The sequence below is a fragment of the Trachypithecus francoisi genome, unplaced genomic scaffold (genome assembly GCF_009764315.1).
Source record: "Trachypithecus francoisi isolate TF-2019V2 unplaced genomic scaffold, Tfra_2.0 Lachesis_group21, whole genome shotgun sequence".
Lineage (NCBI taxonomy): Eukaryota > Metazoa > Chordata > Mammalia > Primates > Cercopithecidae > Trachypithecus > Trachypithecus francoisi.
In genome coordinates, this window is record NW_022681467.1 from 11,806,116 (window position 1) to 11,827,441 (window position 21,326).

At 37.1% G+C, this 21,326-nt stretch overlaps 1 protein-coding gene across 2 annotated transcripts in view; it reads right to left on the bottom strand.

The window, feature by feature from the left end:
- MACROD2 (mono-ADP ribosylhydrolase 2) overlaps positions 1–21,326 on the bottom strand; it is a 2,183,277-nt gene that overhangs the window by 1,448,730 nt on the left and 713,221 nt on the right. The gene's annotated exons all lie outside the window — the stretch shown is intronic.

Here is a 21,326-nt window from a genome sequence, read left to right on the forward strand (position 1 = left end):
CGTTATTTTTCCCAATCCTTTCCCTCTTCCCACTCTCCGCCCTCCAGTAAGCCCCTATGTGTATTGTTCCCCCATGTATCCATGTGTTCTCATCATGTAGTTCCCACTTAGAAGTCGGAACATGTGGCATTGGTTTTCTGTTCCTGTGATAGTTGGCTAAGGATAATGGCCTCCAGCTCCATCCTGTCCTACAAAGAACATGGTCCCGTTCTTTTTATGGCTGCATAGTATTCCATGGTGTATATATACCACATTTTCTTTATCGAGTCTACCACTGATGGACATTTAGGTTGACTCCATGTCTTTGCTATTGCGAATAGTAGTGTAAGGAACATATGTGTGCATGTGTCTTCATAAAAGAATGATTTATATTCCTTTGGGTATATACCCAGTAACGGGATTGTTGGGTCAAATGGTATTTCTGTTTTTAGGTTTTTGAGGAATTGCCACACCGTCTTCCACAATGGTTAAATTAATCTACACGCTCATGAACAGTGTGTAAGTGTTCCTTTTTCTCCACAATCTGGCCAGCATCTGTTATATTATGACTTTTTAATAATACCCATTTTGATTGGTGTGAGATGGTATCTCATTGTGGTTTTCATTTGTGTTTCTCTAATGATCAGTATTATTGAGCTTTTTTTCGTATGATTGTTGGCCAAATGTATGTCTTCTTTTGAAAAGTGTCTGTTCATGTCCTTTCCCTACTTTGTAATGGAGTCGTTTTTTCCTTGTAAATGTGTTTAAGTTTCTTATAGATGCTCATTATTAGACCTTTGTCAGATGCATCGTTTGCAAACATTTTCTCCCATTCTGTAGGTTGTCTGTTCACTCTGTTGATAGTTTCCTTTGCTGTGCAGAAGGCCTTTAGTTTAATTAGATCCCATTTGTCAAGTTTTGCTTTTGTTGCAATTGCTTTTGATGTCTTTGTCATATTTGCCCATTTCTATGTCCAAAATGGTATTGCCTAGGTTTTCCTCCAGGGTTTTTATAGTTTTGGGTTTTACATTGAAGTCTTTATTCCATCTTGAGTTAATTTTTTTATATGGTGTAAGGAAGGGGTCCAATTTCAATCTTCTGCTGCATATGGCTAGCCAGTTACCCCAGCACCATTTATTAAATAAATTCTTTCCCTACTGCTTGTTATTGTCAGGTTTGTGAAGATCAGATAGTTGTAGGTGTGTGGCCTTATTACTGGGTTCTCTAGTCTGTTCCATTGGCCTATGTGTATGTTTTTGTACCAGTACACGTTGTTTTGGTACTGTACGGTAGCCTTATAGTATAGTTGGAAGTTCGGTAGCATGATGCCTCCAGCTTTGTTCTTTTTGCTTAGGACTGCCTTGGCTAGTCAGGCTCATTTTTGGTTCCATATGAATTTTAAAGTAGTTTCTTCTAGTTCTGTGAAAAATCTCTATGGTAGTTTAATAGGAATAGCATTGAATCGATAAATTGCATTGAGCAATGTGACCGTTTTAACAACATTGATTCTTCCTATCCATGAATATTGTGATAGTTAATACTGAGTGTCAACTTGATTGGATTGAAGGATGCAAAGTATTGATCCTGGGTGTGTCTGTGAGGGTGTTGCCAAAGGAGATTAACATTTGAGTCAGTGGGCTGGGAAAGGCAGACCCACCCTTAATATGGGTGAGCACAATCTAATCAGATGCCAGCATGGCTAGAAGGAAAAGCAGGCTGAAAAATGTGAAAAGAGAAACTGGCCTAGTCTCGCAGCCTACATTTTCTCCCTCCTAGATGCTTCCTGCACTCAAACATCAGACTCCAAGTTCTTCAGTTTTGGAACTCGGACTGGTTCTCCTTGCTCCTCAGCCTGCAGATACACTATTGTGGGACCTTGCAATTGTGCGAGTTAATTTTTTTTTTTTTTGACACAGAGTCTTGCTCTGTCACCCAGGCTGGAATGCAGTGGCATGATCTCTGCTCATTGTAACCTCCACCTCCAGGGTTCAAGCAATTTTCCTGCCTCAGCCTCCTGAGTAGCTGGGATTACTGGTGTGTGTCACCATGCCTGGCTAATTTTTTTTTTTTTTTTTTGTATTTTTAGTAGAGACAGGGTTTCACCACGTTGGTCAGGCTGGTCTCGAACTCCTGACCTCTTGATCTGCCCGCCTCAGCCTCCCAAAGTTCTGGGATTACAGGCATGCGTCACTGCGCCCAGCCACAACTTAATACTTAATAAACTCATATATATATACACATATATATATATATATATATATATATGTTTCATTAGTTCTGTCCCTCTAGAGAACCTTGACTAATATAAGTATGGAATGTTTTCCCATTTGTTTATGTCATCTCATATCTCTTTGAGCAGTGGTTTCTAGTTCTCCTTGTAGAGATCTTTCACCTCCCTGGTTAGCTGTATTCCTACGTATTTTATTTTTGTGTGTGTATGGCAAATGTGAATGGGACTGCATTTCTCATTTGGCTCTTGGCTTGACTGTTGTTGGTGTATAGGAATGCTAGCAATTTTTGCACAATGATTTTGTATCCTGAGACTTTGCTGATGTTGTGGATCAGCTTAAAGAGCTTTTGGGTTGAGACTATGGGATTTTCTAGATATAGGATCACATCATCTGCAAACAGGTATATCTCCATCTTACATAGATATATAGATACATACACAGACACACACACACTTCTCATTTTCTCATTAACAGTTTTTTCTGAACATTTGAAAGCAGAGTGCAGACCTGATGCCTGATCACTCTTAAATGCTCCAGTCTGTATTTCTCCAAAGCAAGAACACCCTCTACCATAACCATCTTATATCCCTCCATGTCAGGAAACTGATGTTGGTACAGCTCTATCATCTTTTTAGAACTTTGCCAGTTGTCCCAGCAATATCCTTTTTAGTTTTTCGAACCAGAATCCAATCCAACTAAAATGTACTTCGGTTTGTTATGGAGTTTAATGATTTACAGAAGTCCATAATGATTTATGGAACTTATTGCAGTAACTGTTTCTCACAATTGCTTATTTTTTACAATATGATTTGTAAACTTCTTTGCTGTCAGATTTGGTACCCTCTCATCCTACCACTGCTGACCTTCTTTCCTTCACAGAAAAGAAGGAAAATGTGTTTTTTGAAAGGATTGAGATAATATTTTCTCTTATTGCTCGAATTCATATTTATTAATAAAATACAGGAATATTGGAAATTTCTTTTGTATCCTGGTTTCTGAAGAAAATATATTTTTTAAATGTGTATTTAAAGTTTTGCTCTACCTAGAAGAAAACCTAGGAAAAACCCTTCTAGACATTGGCCTCAGCAAGGAATTTATGACTAAATCCTCAAAAGCAAATGCAACAAGACCAAAAATTGACACTTGAGACCTAATTAAACTACAGAGATTCTGCACAGCCAAAGAAACTATCAACATAGTAAACAGACAACCTATAGAATGGGAGAAAATACTTGCAAAGTATGCATCTGATAAAGGTCTAATATCCAGAATCTATAAAGAACTTAAATCAATAAGAAAAAAACAAATAACTCCATTACAAAGTGGGTGAATGACATGAACAGATAATTCTCAAAAGGAGACATATAAGTGGCAAACAAACATATGAAAAAATGCTCAAAATCACTAAGTATCAGAGAGATGCAAATCAAAACCACAATGAGACAGGATCTCACACCAGTCAGAATGGCTATTATTAAAAAGTCAGAAAATTACAGATATTGAAAAGGTTGCAGAGAAAAGAGAACACTTACACACTGGTGGCAGGAGTGCAAATTAGTTCACCACCTGTAGAAAGCCATTTGGAGATCTCTCAAAGAACTAGAAACAGAATTGCCATTTGACCCAGCAATCCCATTACTGAGTATATACCCAAAGGAAAATAAATTGTTCTCCGAAAAGGATACCTGCACTTGTATTTTTACCCCAGAACTATTCACAATAGCAAAGACAGAATCAACCCAGGTGCCCATCAGTGGTAGATTAGATAAAGGAAATGTGGTACATATGTACCATGGAATACTGCACAGCCACTAAAAAAGAACAAAATCATGTCTTTTGCAGCAACATGGGTGCAACTGGAGGCCATTACACTACGTCAATTAACGCAGGAACAGAAAACCAAAAATCGCACGTTCTCACTTATAAGTGGGAGCTAACGCTGGGTATGCATAGATAGAAAGATGAGATCAATAAACACTGGGGATTCCAAAAGGAGGAGGGAGAAATGGAGGGCTGGTGGCAAGTGTTGAAAAATTATCAGGTTCTATGTTTGCTACTTGGGTGATGGGATCATTAGAAGCCCAAACCTCAGCATCACACAATATACTCATGTAACAAACCTACATATGTACCCCCCGAATCTTAAAGTAAAAACTTATCTGATTTGCAAAAAGATTTAGAAAAATTATGGGCCGGGCACGGTGGCTCAAGCCTGTAATCCCAGCACTTTGGGAGGCCGAGACGGGCGGATCACGAGGTCAGGAGATCGAGACCATCCTGGCTAACACGGTGAAACCCCGTCTCTACTAAAAACACAAAAACTAGCCGGGCGAGGTGGCGGGCGCCTGTAGTCCCAGCTACTCGGGAGGCTGAGGCAGGAGAATGGCGTAAACCCGGAGGCGGAGCTTGCAGTGAGCTGAGATTCGGCCACTGCACTCCAGTCCGGGCGACAGAGCGAGACTCCGCCTCAAAAAAAAAAAAAAAAAAGAAAGAAAAATTATGGATAATATTGTATATATGTGTCTAGAGGAGTGTCAGATACAACACACATTTTGAGACTCAATAAGTTAGCAAATAAGTTGAAGTACTTTAGGAAAATATTTCCTGAAACACTTTAAAGTATTTATGAAGAAGAATAGCCATTAACATGTATGTGAGAAGCACTGAGGTTTTTGAAGCTGTTACTTATACTTTGACTATAAGCCAACATCTTGAAAGCCTTCTGAAACAAATTATTTATTTATTTTTATAATGGAATATGGACTTTTCTCTAGAAAAACACAGGCTCCACTATCTAGCGAGGATCTCATCAGTAACAAAGTATGACATCTAAATGTGGCAAACTCACTTAAGCCTGGATGCAATTCCAGACAGGCTGAAGGGCAAGAGGCTAAGCCATGGCTGTATTTATCAATATGCTTTTAAACCAATGAGTGGATCAAGTAACATACAGAGTGAATGGGAATTAAATGTAATTAAAATCACTGTCTCAACAGACAGACCAGGTTATAACCTTTATTCTCTCTAACCAAGCCCCCCCACATGCTTGTAAGAGTCATAAATAAAAGAATCCAAAATAGTTGAAAGGTTTTTTAGGGTGGTATATTTAGTTTGTTTTCAAAAATCTGAGATAAAAACATAATGCAACAGTGTCTAGAAGGTTATTAGAAGAGAAACACCAAAATAAATGGCTGAAATTGTGAAAGCATATGTTTTATATATAATTTTGTTTGATTTATTTTAAGGAGCTCTAAGTGAGGCAAATTTGTCAAAAATGAATACGCTCCCAAAAGGGTGAGCGGAACTTCTTTCTGTCTGAATGGGCACGCCACCCAGCATTTGTCCACCAGGCCCTTTTTCCCACTGGTGTTTAGGCCTACACACAACTTTTAGCATTGTAACCTGAGGAGGTAGAGAAAAAAAAAAAAAAAACTGGGGAGAAGTTTTGAAATATAATTAAGGGATTTGCTAATCTTGGAGAGCCAGCACCCCTTGTACTAAATTCTGGCACAATCAAAATGGCACTATAGTAGGAACCAAGCAACTGTCTGGTGGTTGACGAGTGAAAGCTCCCTCAAAAGACATGGAAAGGAGTGTCTGTCCCTGGTAGGTGAGGAGGACTGACATTATTATATTGCAACAAGACATCAGATGGGAAAAACGAATAGAGATTAATGAATTTCTAGTTCAATAAGCATTCTTCCAAAAACATTCATTATTTTTTCTAATCATATATGTCATATATATATATATATATATATATATAACTTATAGGAAATATGGAGAATAGAGGAAAAAATGATAAGTACAAAATTACCAATATTCCCATAACTCAAGAGATAACTTCTCTTGATATGTGGTATATTTCTCTCATGAAAAAGGCTATTGTAAGGCCTTGGTTCCCACTGTGTGATCTCAGGAGCTAGCAACAACAGCATCTCTTGGGAACTTTTTAGAAAACAAATTTGGCAGACCCATCCCAGACCTACTGAGTCAGAAACTCTGGAGGTGGAGTCCAACAGTCTGGATTTTGACAAGCCCTTCAGGTGATTCTGATCATATTAATGTTTGAAAACCACTACTTTAAAATATTTTTAAAATACAGATTTGAGACCGTGCACAGTGGCTCATGCCTGTAATCTCAGCACTTTGGGAGGCTGAGGCATGCGGATTGCCTGAGCTCAGGAGTTCGAGACCAGCCGGGGCAATATGGTAAAACCCCATCTCTACTAAAATACAAAAAATTAGCCAGGCATGGCAGCATGCACCTCGTAGTCTCAGCTATTCAGGAGGCTGAGGCAGGAGAATTGCTTGAACCTGGTAGACGGAGGTTGCAGGGAGCTGAGATTGTGCCACTGCACTCCAGCCCAGGTGAGAGAGTGAGACTCTGTCTCCCAAACAAACAAACAAACAAAATACATAGATTTGAAAAATATTAGCCAAAGGTATCTTCTTCAATTTCTAAAGGGAAAAATAAATAGTACTGGGTTTAGATTGTGCCTAATTCCTCAAGTAAGAGATAAATTTAGCAATAGAGCAAAGGCTCTGACCTCTTAATTTTAAAAGTGCATCTCCTCTGCTGAAAGAAGAAATAAAACTAAGAAAAATAAATAAATATTTCTCTCTTCTTCTTCCATTCCTGGTCTTAGTCCAGAAAGTATTAAGATAATTTAAGTTTCTGAGATCAAGATGTCTGTCTCCAGACAATTTTAAGGGCTTCACATACTACAGCTAAACCTGATTTTTCCAAAATGAGTATAACTTGGAAGAAAAGAACAATTAATCAGAGCATGAACATAACAAGTTGGAAAAATAATAACTGAAGTAGATAATTAAACAACTAATTTTAAATAAACTTGCAACAAGATTTCTAAACCTTAATCATCTTTTTTCCCTCATCATCTTAGAAGTGAAACTGTTTATTGAAAAAAAGTATGCAAAATAGATAATTTACTTTAAATAAGGCTTAACTGCAATGCAGCTACTCCAAATATGTTATCAAAATTATCAGGTACTTACTATCTTTAGTCTTTTTTTTTTTTTTTTTTTTTTTTTGAGCTATGTCCATACTCTCTTGGAAAAGGAAAGAAAAACAGCTCAGTATGCTAAGCCACACAAGTCATTTTAGAAGACATCTGTTTACCAAAATGAGTGTGACTTAGAAGTCAGAAGCAAGTTGTTACAGGCCAATGGCTTTACTTATTGGCAGAGCATCGTCCTTCCTTGGGTGGTCTGATAAAGACGGGTAATTCCCTAGAATTATCATGTATTTGAACTAAACATTAGTGAAGGAAAATTTAAAATAACAACAAGAATAAGCCTCTCAAAGAGGCTTTTCATATGTTCTACACCGTTTAATGTATTTCATGTTTAAGGTTTTCTTATCACAGCTAAACCAAAAGACGTATACTATTACCCTTGTGATAATGATTTAATTATTTTATATTGTTGCCCAACCACACAGGTGGCACTCTTCATGGACAAAGAAAACCCCTAGTAATTAGAAGGCCAAAACCCTAGAGATATGTAATCTTTTCTCACAGTGTGTAACAGTTCTGGCTGGTATTTTTCCATGCATAGCCCCGCAGTGCTTCACTCTGCCAAACCCAAACAGAAACTACTGGTTTATTTCCAGCTGTTGCTGAGGATTTTTCATCTGATTTTTATTTACTTGTCTAAAGTGGCTGTAACAAGTACCAAATAAGCCACAACTGCCAGGAGCAGAATATAAAATTAAAGGGCTTCTACTAATGAATAAGTAATAACACACTTAGAAATGGATGCTAACTGGAATCATTGAATGAGGCTCTGTAACTTATTAGATTATATTTTTTAATGATTTTGAATCAACATATTCAAAGTTATGTAAATGCCTTTTGGTACATTAAGAGTTCATAATATTAATGCATTGAAAAATGTAAAGTAAAGCACAAATGTATGAAATAACATTGTGGCAAGAATGGTATGTATTTCCCTTCTTGTGAGAGTGTGTGAGTCTGTGTGTGCATAGGTATGTGTGGGAGAGAGTATGTTATACCACATACATGTTATGACAGGTATGTACAGCAGCCATGTGAGAAAGCAGTGAGGTTTATTAACTAGAAGACATTCATGTACGTCTTAACTCTTACCTATGGCCTAGGAAACAAAGAAAGCCAAGGCAGCACACAGAAAATCTCCCCCCAAAATAGAGGACAGACATCAATTTTCAAGATGAATACTCCAAAATTCTGTACCAGGAGTACCAGAAAATATCCTGATGACCACAATATAACCCCCAGAATAATGACATCTTTCATATCAACTGGAATAGTCACTGGTCTGAAGCCAAATTCACTGGCCGGTCATTTCTCCAGCAACAACTCGTAGACACGTGTTTTAGTCATAATGCCAGTAAAGGGCTGCTGAAGGCAATATAATGAAATATGAATAGTGTTTTCTCCACAAGCATGGTTCAGCCAATATGCATTGCCAATTTTGGCAAGGATATAGAAATAAACCAGCTAACCTATATCCTAGAGAGAGGAAAATATTCAAATGAACTAGGATACGTCCATTGGTCGCAGTGGAAATAAAGAGCTGTTTTATATGGTGTCATGGGTTATCTCTTAAGCTTGGATGAGGAAACAGTTCAGGTTGTGCTTTGAAAGCAGGTTTAATCTTCATCCTTTTAAAGTTAGAATGGCTATAAGGAGATCACCAATTGGCCATATGAATTTCTTAGTCAACCCAACTTATAAAATGGGTTGCAGGAGGAGACCTCTGAAATCTCTTGTAGCTCCAGGATTTCATGATCTCCACAATTCTACCACAGAAGATAAGATGTAGTCCCCTGTGGAAATGCCACAAGACATCTGATGGAAAAGAGAAATGGATTGGCTATGGGAAAAGTGGGTTCTACTTCCAGCCTTTGCTCTTACTTAGCTATGTAAGCACTATAAGAGCTGCTGGAGGAGTCCCACAGATATTCTGGGCCTTGATTTCCTCATTTATAGAAGGCGGCAGGGGACCCTACAGCCTCTTTCTTCATTTCTATTTCCAGGGAGTGAGAATCAGCCTATGTGTAATAAGCCATGGTGACAAATGGCGTCTCAGAAGATAAAAAGGTATCATTGAGCTTTGGGATTTCTAGAAAGCAAATTAACTCATACCTAAAATGCTTGACAGCAACAATTTTGAGTAAAAGCAAGTCCATAGAGTTTTACTGACGAATCACAGGAAGTTAATTTCCATTTGATCATTATGTTAATCTGTCAACAATATAGCTACATGTACATATATCCCTGAAAGAAGACACATAGAAATGCTGCTTCATTAACGAGAGGCAAAGAGAAGGGATATTAAATTATTTGTAGAAAGTTAAAAACAGACTCAAAGAAAAAATAAGCTAAAAAAATTCCTCTTATAGCATAGCAATAAAGTTACTGGAATCTGTAAAGAGAGATATTTGAGAAGAGTCAGGTCAGGTACATTTTAACACTAAGACCCGACTAAACATGATTTTATCATGTTTGAATAACTAAGTTATTCATCTTTAAAGAGCTTGTATAAACAGATAACTGTTAACAAATGAACAACCACAGAAGCAAAACACAGACATGAACACACACAAGCACACCCTCAAAATACACATACACACACACAGTGTCTACTTTTGACTTATATATAAGCTTTGTATGGCAGAGGTAATTAGTGCATTTATCACAGTTATTCCACTAACAGTGGAGATACACTCTTTTAGAATACAAAGATGAAATAGATGGAAGCATCCTTTCTTCTAATCTAACTTTTTAAATGTTGTAATAAATAGTTAAATCTTTCTCAGTTACCAAAGAAAGAAACAATGAAGTAATCCATAGCCACTAGTTCTGGATATTGCTGAGGGCAACTATGGTCAGAGAAAATATTTAACAGTCTTACAATTAAAAAAAAAAAAAAAAAAAAACCTGTATATGAAAGAACTCAATCCATCCTAGTAATTGCTTTCGGTGAAATCTAACTCTTGGTAAAATTAATGAGTTACAGGTGTGAATCTAATGCTTTCCATTTTGCCTAAGATGTTACTGTTGCTTTTTTCTGAGACACTTGACCTCCAAAGGTATTATAGTTAATTTATCATAACGCACTGTCAATGTTCAGTGTTCACTAAAAAGGGGGAACTGAGCCCTTTTGGTGAAATAGAGAGCTCTTGTTTTTCTACTGTGCTGCCTGAAACTAATATAATTTTTCTTACCTACACATTTAAAATTCTGCTTTTATTTTTTAGATGAACTGCCAGACCAAAACAGGTATCAGAAAATTGTATTTTAAAAGGCAGAAAAATTAGTGCAGATAAAGTCATTGCCCAAATTTACCTGTTGAACCTGCTTTTGCTGTTCAAACAGAAAACAAGTTTTCAAAGATTGAGTTCTTTTTTTTTTTTTTTTTTTTTGAGACAGAGTCTCACTCTGTCTCCCAGGCTGGAGTGCAGTGGCATAATCTCGGCTCACTGTAACCTCCGCCTTCCAGGTTTAAGCGATTCTCCCGCCTCAGCCTCCCGAATATCTGGGATTACAGGCACCCACCATCATGCCTGGCTAATTTTTGTTATTTTAGTAGAGACTGGGTTTCACCATGTTGTCCAGGCAGGTCTTGAACTCTTGACCTCAGGTGATCCACCCGCCTCAGCCTCCCAAAGTGCTGGGATTACAGGCGTGAGCCACCGTGACTGGCCAAAGAATTTCTTAAAAACAATAAGAGAAAATGAAAAATAACTGTAACAGATGTGGCTACCATGAGGGTGGTATTCAAAAATATAGCATTTTGGTTATTTTTCTAAAAAAGAACTAATTAAATATGTTTCTGAAATTAATAATTATTATAATACATTATGTGCCGGACACAATACTTAGTGCTTTTCACATATCATATTTTTCCCTTAGAAGTAGACTCTGAGACAAGAATTGGGGCATAAGTAATTTATTTGAAAAGAGATCCCAGGAAACCTACCAGAAGGGGACGAAGAAATGAGGCCAAGAAGGAAAGGGAAAGAGGTACTGTCAAGCAAACAACCTCTATGGGTGACTGGAGATCAGTTCTGCTGGGGAACTCTGGGAAATGTGTAAAACATGCCTCAGAGGTATTCCAAATACAGGACTGCTTTTGGAGACATTACTTTTGTAGACTTCCAGTTGGCCTTGGAATGAGCCAACCATGCTCCTGCAGCCAGAATAAAGGCAAAGAATAAGACGTGTTCTCAGTAAAGAACATCTGAGGTGTACAAATGAGGACTCTAACACCGTCTGCTGTAACACATTATATCATTTAAGGTTTATATTACGCAAGGCGCAGTGGCTCACGCCTGTAATCCTGGCACTTTGGGAGGCCAAGGCAGGACGATCACTTGAGGCAAGGAGTGTGAAACCAGCCTGGGCAACATAAGGAGATCTCATCTAAGAAAAAAATAAATTGCGGCTGGGTGTGGTGGCTCACACCTGTAGTGCCAGCACTTTGGGAGACCGAGGCAGGCAGATCACAAAGTCAGGAGATCGAGACCATCCTGGCTAACACAGTGAAACCCCGTCTCTACTAAAAATATAAAAAATTATCTAGGCATGGTGGCAGGCGCCTGTAGTCTCAGCTACTCAGGAGGCTGAGGCAGAAGAATCTCTTGACCCCGGGAAGCAGAGCTTGTAGTGAGCCAAGACCGTGCCACTGCACTCCAGCCTGGGTGAAAGAGCGAGACTATGTCTCAAAAAAAAAAAAAAAAAAAATTGTCGGGCATGTTGGTGAGTGTCTATAGTCCCAGCTACTTGGGAGGCTGAGGTGGGAGGATTATTTGAGTCCAGGAGGTTGAGGCTGCAGTGATTCATGATCATGCCATTGCACTCCAGCCTGGGCAACAGAGTGATATGAGTTATATGGCCCTCATTTCATGAGCTAAGGCTCAGAGAAGGTAATCAGCTTAACCAAGGGTATAGACGGCTAATAAATGATGGGGCAGAGACTGGAAATCCTGAATTGTTTGACTCCAAACCTTAGTCCTGACCATATTGCTATACTGCAATGCAGGCAAGAAATGAACATAGAGTTCATTATAACATGTTAGGAAACCTAAGTGTGAGACAAAGACATTACCTAAATCCTAATTCTTTCCCAGTGGCAAAATAAATACCTATTGGGACTGAAGAAAATTAATGGAAGGTCATATGCAACCTTGAGGACTTTGCCAAGGACAAACAGAAAAGATCTATTTTCCTTAATTATATATTTAGATAATCTCATAGTCATTTTGCCATCTTTAAAAGATCTCCAGCTTTAGAATTCCTTCAACCTGGTGGTCTTGAGTGAGCCCAGGACCTCATTATGTGGTACATAAAACCCATCTGTCTGCTAAAATGTCAATGGTTTTTGAGTCAGGTTTAGGAAAAAACTGTTTTTCAACTTGCAATGTTTTTAGTTGTGTGTTAAGTTACTATCTTATTAAATTCAATAGTCAATCTCATACTGTTTTTCTCAGTATTAAAAAGGGAAAGAAATTAGATAAGAAAAAGTGGAATTCTAGTGGAATAAATGATATGTTTGAAATTAATAACAATGTGTATGGTACCTACAAAAGCTGCAGTTTGACAAAAGAAATACCATGCTCTTGTTGTATGAGATAAAATATTATGGCAAAGTTACTTTCTGCTCTAATTTTGAGATGTGTAAAATTATTGTTAATACCAGAACACTGAAAGTCACTACTAACAGGTTAATCATTCGGGGTTAAAAGATAAATTTCTGAATAGGAATTCCAACAGTCAACTGTCTAAACTTATATGTAAAATATTAAGAGAAAACAACGATAGGGATAGAAAATGTGAGGCAATCATATGTTTCCAAAATACTGATGGGGTGACCTACCCTAGTTGGGTATCTCTTTGCCTTGCCTTGATATCTATCAAATGACCAGAATTATTACGGCTTTTCAAACTACAACTGTTTAGCATATAACTAAGCCCCTAGTAGATACTCTAGTAAGATTTGGAATAATATGAATGTTTATGAATTCATAATTACTCTCTAAATAAACAAGAAACAGAGGCTGCTACCTAGCTGAGACATTGCTTCAGCCTGAGTTCCCCAGGAAGCACCAACACAGAAATCCAGAGTGGGAATAGGATTTGATGAGGCACTGGTCGGCAGTTCTCGCAGGAAGACAGTTGGAGCCCATGTACAACTGATCGCCACAGCTGTAGAGACAAGTGAAGCCAAATGGATCTGGAGAGGCATATATCCTCCTCCAGGAATTAGGCCTATAGCAAAGTGGCTTTCTCGTACTTGAACTTCGTGACATGCCACTATGCATGATACATTCATTTCTTGATTGTATTTCAATATAGCAATATGGTTCAGGCTTGAGGTCAAAACAAGGATTTCCAGTCTCTGCCTCACCCAGCTAACTTCCTACCTTCATCACTTATTACTCCTATATAACCTTGGTTATGTTTACTTTGGCTTTGATTACCAAGGATTTGGGAAATATGTTCCAGTCAAAGGCAGGATGTGCAGCCCAGTCCTCTCTTCCTCGTGCCCTCCTTTCTTCTGGTCCCCTATTATATCAGGGTCCAGTTCTAACTAGTGCTGTGGAGGCACCAACTTCCCCTCTGTAAGTTCCTATGCACTAATCTTCTTCACCTGCTGAACTCCTTTCTTAGGCTCTTTTCTCTTTGGCATCATCTCGTCCCCCTATAAAAGCATTGTCTTCGGTGGATTCATCAGACCACACAAGTTTGGGAAATGTAGGATACGCTATCCCTGTCTTGAAAATTCACAGTGCATAATGAGTAATACTGCAGGAAGTAAATCTATTTCTGTACCCAAACTTATCTGATCCTAGAACCCTGTTTTGGACATAACCCCTTTTAACATTCTATAGACCTAATATTCTTTGGAGTGGCTACGACCAAATGACATGAGTTTACTTTTCATTTCAGTGTTTCACTCAGAACTGCTTCTGGCAACTATATTAAAGGCTGCACTTTGGTGTGTAGTGTGAAGGGTTATTAACAAACAACGTTTTTGAAATAATGGAAGGGGTATCTGCCCCTCAAAAAATCTAATCATTTGGTAGGGAAGCAGTATAGAAGGATAAAAGGAACTAATCTCCATTAAGGTTATGTAACCACAGAAGAACATTCAGGTATTTGCTGTTGGTTTACCATAGACAACAAATAGGCTGAAAAAGTCAGTTCCATTTGATTCTTAAACTTGTAAGAAGAATGATAATTACTAATTTTTGACAGTGGAACTCTAACCTCCCATGGAGGAGAACCATTGATAACTTATGCCATATATTTTGATCTCCTTAATTATTTTTACAAAGCTCAAAAGGGAAGTAGGGGTGTGGAGACAATTACTAAAGTTGTTTGTCCGGTCTAGGGTAAAGTAATAGATCAAGATCAATTTCATTTAGACCTGAATGAAACAGGAAGTCAGTAATGACAGCCAACTGTGTAAAAGCTGGAAGAGAGATCAGACATGTTTACATGACAAGGTGTTTAAGCTGTCGACATTGCAGACTCCTTAGTAAGTCCCAGACACACCCAACTCATTCTTTACAAGTAGGAAGACTTGCCCATGTAAAGATGCTACCAGTCAGCATGGGGAGGCAGTTTTTTGCATATCTCAGCCATGCAAGCATCTGGAACAAATCCACTTAGATTGATAATAGGATGTGTTAAGTCTAGAACTGTTAAGAGGTTACAAAATTTTCCCTTCTGCCTCCTGCTCCCATTCTGAATGTGTGGATTTGACTTATCTGAGAAGAAAGTTATTGGCTCAACTAAGGGCTTCAATCTGCAGAAGTACTGCAAAAACAAGTTGTTATCAGTCTATGCATACTCCACCTGGATCTAGAGTCAAGAACTGAGAATATTCAACCTGTAGGCTCAGCCCCACTCAGCCTGTGACTCAATGAGAACCAAGCCTGGGTATGTATTAGATATAGAATTCTAACAAAGGAAAGGCCCTGGTATCAGCCTCGGTATTCTTACCTGACAACCAGCACAATGTACCCAGGGCAAACCCTTTAGGGATCTATGCACTTACAGAGATATAGCTGAATATTTAGGTGTGGAAAGCCTAAATACCTTGTCATATAAACACGCCAGCTCCCAACATGTATGGCCAGCCCCATGACTAAGTTCCAAAACCAGTTCTTTGTGAACATTCTATGTCCCTAGGGAAACTACAGTCCTTCCCTGAAGCTTGGCTTACTGAGCTAAGGTCTTGGATCACCTTTGCAGCCAATGCAAACTCCTCTTCGGGGGCTGGATCTTGCTTACTTTCCCTATTAGAACTGTGGTCATGACTTAGTCCAGATGATCATTCCTATAAGCAACGGAGATGCTCTACCTTGAAGACTTAAATTGCTATCGTCCAGACATCCCTACCCATAAGAATAAACTTTTTAGATATCAGTATTGATCTATATCTGAGGAAACTGACAATGCCATCTCTGGGACTAGTTCCACTAGTGCTGCCCTCATTAATCTCTAAAACGCTTTCCTCTTACCAGAGAGTCCATACTTCTTGGTAGAACTAACCGAATCCATGACAGGAAAAAGAAGTGCTGGATATAGAAACACAAAAGGCTATTTCTTTTATTTTGTTCATGTCCCAAGAAGTAATTTCTTTAACGAAACTGGGCAGGGAAGTAGAAGCCTTAAGTATGGAGGACATTGAGTGTGAAGTGAAGGAGTGTGGACCTCTGGAGTTCACAAACATATACAGGACTCCAGGTCTGCTGATTACTTCCAAGAAAACGTGAATTTCAGGGGTTACCTCATGGTCCTATTGCACGTAGCACTTGGAGGAGAAACTGTGGATTTTCCTTATTTATTGCTGTATTTTCCAGATGAGAGAAAGGAGCTTAAATCACTAAGAAAAATAGGTTAATTGGCATAGGTGAAGATTATATTTTTTTTTTTTATTTTTTTTTTTATTATACTTTAAGTTCTAGGGTACATGTGCATGACGTTTATATCATGTATAACTCCCCAATGCAATCCCTCCCTCCTCCCCCCTCCCCATGATAGGCCCCATTGTGTGATGTTCCCCTTCCCGAGTCCAAGTGATCTCATTGTTCAGTTCCCACCTATGAGTGATTCTTAGTTAAATACATAATGGTATAAAGTACAAAATATTAAACAGCAATTAAAAAAGATGTTACATCTTTAATAAGACCCAACTGAATATTCATAATATACTCTTAAATAAATAAGTTGCAGAGAAATGTGTGTAGTATGACTCCATTTTTATAAAAAACAAAACTAAGCAATAAACCTCTGAGTACATGATATATATATACATGTTTAAATAAATAAAGAAGAGGCAAAGGAGAGAAAGTAGACAAGGGCAAAGGCAAAAAGAGAGAAAGTAGAAAGATCCACATTGGACTGCTAGTTTCTGTTACCTAAACATTTTGATACTCCTAGTTTAAATCCAGTTGTTACATTGAGAATGGTTTACTTTATTGACTTATTTCAAATTAATACAGAGATTTTAGGAAGCTTATATTGAAAATAAACTGGACGTTAAATGTCATCTGGGTACTTTCAGTTAGTGAGTCCTATGATGAACCATTTTGTAAATTGTATAAATGGCCTAATGTATCTTACTTGTAACATAAATATTGATATCTGCGTTTCTGTAGAGTAGTGACTCACTCTACTTTACAGGCCCAGTCATCTTACACAGAGAAAGCATTCTGATATTTAGGTTCCTTTTTCCCAATAAACATCATTGCCAAGATTTTGAATTATAATCCTGACCTGTACTATCACTCTGTCCATTTCTAATGTCACAAAAACATTAGCTATTATTACTCTAAGCAGTCACCCACTATCCGTATTTAGGCACACTATGTATAAAGCACTATGGAGGCAAAGATAAATAAAACTAAGCACTACCTCTGGAGGTCCTTAGCCTAAATGAAAGACATTTTTGCCCTACCTGGCTGGATAGGATGCAAATGGCAGTGCTTTGGGGAAAGAGGTGGTCTTGGGTTTTCTGATTCAGAAAGAAAACTATGGTGTTGCCCTCTTAAGAGAAGAGTAACATGAAGGTAGTTCTGAAAGCAGTAAATCCCAGGGCAAGGGAAAAAAAAAAAAAATGAACAGGAATAGTGGTGCTTGAATCATAGGAAGTTCCTTGCAGATGATGTGCCCTAGACCTGGAGTATTGTCTCTCAGTCAAGAGTGATAGGAATATTTATCTGTCCTATTAAAGAGGATGTTTGTCATCATTGTGAGAGAGATTCTAGTAGCTGGGGAACATTAAGAAATGAAATTGAGAGCTGGGGGTCTGGATGTCTTATGAGGCATCAAGGGATCCAATGAGAATTTAGTCCAGTGTTTCCCTACATCTTTGACCTGAAAAAAAACTGAGCTACAAATACTGAGACGGTGTAAGCCATGACAATTCCTTCAGATTTGTAATGCACTGAAATATGTGCTTAGTTAGTATTATTTTTTTGAAACAAAATGTTATCTCTTTTATCATTACACCACCCCCAAGGTTAATGAGAACATTTTTACATGTGTACCCATGTAAAATTTCTGCCTCTGAAATTTCTGCCTCTGCCAAAATGTGAGAGGAAAGCATCAGCTGCTGAAACAAAACTTCAAATGATTAAACAAACTGGGGAGCTTCGTCTAAATCCTTGAGTTTTCAGTTCCAGGAACCCTGGGGATCGTGCAGTATGTTCTTTTTACACAAATAGATTTTTCAGAGAACTCATGAAAGGCCAAATAAATCCTCCTGAATTAGTAACTGCTGGCTGTACAACCAAGGCCCTCAAGTGTTGAAGGGAATAGTTTAACTAGGATTTTCTCAAACTTGTTTTAGAGGGAAAATGCTGATTACTTTATTAAGATCCCACATGAGGTGTGCCAGCTTGATAAAAAACATTAACAGACGGATCATCAAGAAGGTCGGCAGCAAATATTCAGATGTGTGGAAACACTCCCCACCTCTGAGCTAACAACAAAACCCTAGACACCCACACATGTTTATATGCATGAAGCAGATGAAGAAACACAAACACACACATAATGGCTGTGTTTTAAGAGACAGGAAGTCAACATGGTAAAGAAATACAATTACACAGTACCTTCCAATACAGGAAGGTAACTACTTTCTGGTATTAAAATGATAAAAGACAAGTGAATTAATGATTTGAAATATGGTTACTTTTCATGAAACTAGGCATCATAATGTTAAAAATAAACAATGCAAACATAATGATAGAAAGGTTGAAAGCAAAGTGTGCTGCCTCATTGTTTCTGTAACATAAAAACAAAAACCCCCTCTAACGTCAGAAGAAAGACCAATTTTTTTCCTATGGAAAAAAAAAATTCCCCTATTATGGCTTTTATGATGAATCCCCTAAGATCTCTGACTGACATTTATATATAACTGATTATCCTGCTACAGCTGGATAATATAATACCATAATAGATAACATAATGGTGCTATATTAATAGACTTGAATATTAATGGAAGATTTGGTTAAATATGAAAGTTGTTTGGGAAAAAACACTTGAGAAATAAGATAGCTTCATCAATGCTAGATTTTCATCACAAGTTTTATGACATACCATGGAACAGAAGTGCTTTTATGAGTTGTAAAAATTACTTCAATATTTGACACTTTGCACTTCAAGGAATCCTGATTGGCAGCTGATTAGACTTTTGCTCCAGTCATTAGCTTCCTTAGTAAAATTAGTAGGCTAGAAAATTGCATTGTAATTCATCAAGGGGAAAGTAACATTGCAAAAGATCTTAAGGCTATGATTGAATATTTACTTAGTATAAAATATAAATTTTTTCCAAGTTATTTCTAATAAAAATATGCCAGAGAGAATGTATTATTGATTCATCTGGAATTATGAAAATCCATTTCTGCACATTTGGTTTCTGTAAATGGAGTTTTTTATCTGCCTTGAATTCCCTGTGTAATGGCATTAAAATAAATTACAGAGAGAATGTGATCTCTCTGTTATTACTGTCTCTTGCATGTACCATTTAAACTCATCTTGAGCACCACGTACTTTTGAAAGAATCTTTCAAATGCAACCAATATTAACAATATTTTCACTCTAATACAAGTAAATAATTTACTGTGAAAATTTCTCTCCTGCAAACCAAAGTGCTACATTATGGCAATGCTCTAGAAATCTCACACACCTAAGTATGACAATGAAATAATTATGTTGAGTATAAAAGGTATATACAGATCTATTTTAGTAAAATTAAAACCTTTTAAAAGATTATAAATTAAGCACACCACAATCAAAATTAAATTGGAAAAATACAAATACACATTACTTTAGTTATATACTTCCCAGGCTCCAGAAGTCAATTCTGTATTCCCAACATTTTATTTTCTTAAACTAGATATAGAGAAGAAAACATTTAAAATATTTGAAAGTCTATGGGTGCTAAAAAGAAGCACCAGAAAATGAAAAGGCTGACTAGAATATATTATTCGTTCATTCAACTACAATGAAAAATTCAACAGACTCATATTAAATTCATGTCATTCTTATATTTTTTAAGTATGTTTAATAAATTTAATACCCATTCAATTTAAATAGATGTATCTAGATAATATACTTTATTTTTCAAAGAGCTTTATACTTATATTTAATCTAAGTGGAGAAAAAATAATGACAAAAATAGCATTGAAGGGGAAAACAATTTCAAAAGTTTGGATTTTGCTTCAATAAAGCTTTTATCACTGACAGGAAGTAATTCTAAAATAATCATTACCCCATGCAAATAATATGTTTGATCTTTTTCTAATAGTTGTTCAATCCATGACTGTAAAGTCTTCATCAGAACGTAGTATTCTGTAGTCATCATATTCTTTGTTTCCTGCCTACACCCCCTTCCATGCCGCTGCCTCTACCTGCCTGTCCCAATTTTGTTTGTTTTTGTTGTTTGCTTTTGGTTACCCACTCCAAGTTCACAAGAATACAAAAATGGTATCTGGAGTTACTATTGTATTTGACCTTTGAACACAACAGCAATATAATTCTGCCTGTGGAGCCAGAATTCATGCAAGGAGAACAAAATAACATTAGGTTGCATATGTACACTATGATCAGCACCAATTTTCTGTCATATAAATATGAGTTCTAAACATTGTTTCAAGATAGTTCATTAATTCCATATTTGATAAACAAGTAAAATGGAGCTCTGGCTCTCATAGACATTTATCCAGAGAGTTTCAGCAAATTGCAATGATAGGGACTTAATAATCTACACTGGGCTGAGAGAGTGGGACAAAAAAAATATTATATAATAATCTGCAAACAAGAAGTGTCATTGGAATGCTAAATTATAAAACCATTTTTAAAAACTCCATGAGGATGGATCCAAATTTTTAATTTAATGAGTTACAAAGAAAGGCAAATAAACCACTACATAGTATTATAGCAAATGAGCTTTGAAATGGACTTTTGAAGATCAGCACTCACATTTTTGATCACAGCTTTCTAACAGATTGACTGTAGATCCTTTCAATATTACTAACAGTTATTAGGCAGCTACATCAGTCTCTTCATCATGAGAAGATAGTCCTTGCCTTGTGATGAAACATCACTTTCTAGACACAAAGAATATAAAACTATAGTCCAAGTTCGTTTCTGTTTCTTAGACTCACAAGAGCAGTCAGTTTTAATTACTGGCAAAAAATATTTAGTTATTTAATAGAACCAGAATTATGTATTTTTATTAATGCTATAATTTATTTCCCATTTATATGCAAGCTAAGCACTTTATATACATTATTGCTTTTAATTCATATAATAATCTTATCAGTTATGTATTATTATTACCATGTTATAGATAACTAACTAAAGCTTAAGGAAGTTTTGGATTTTTTTAAAAAAATTTTATCCATCCACACATCCAGGCATCCATCTATCCATTCATTTACCTACCCAGGACATTCATTCAACAAATATTTAGAATATACCAGGTTTCAGGCACTGTGGCATGAGCTGAGGCTGCAGCTGTGAACAAAGGACAGTCACCAGAGGTGCCTTGTCATCTGACAATCAGGTCCGCATATGCCAAGTAACAAGC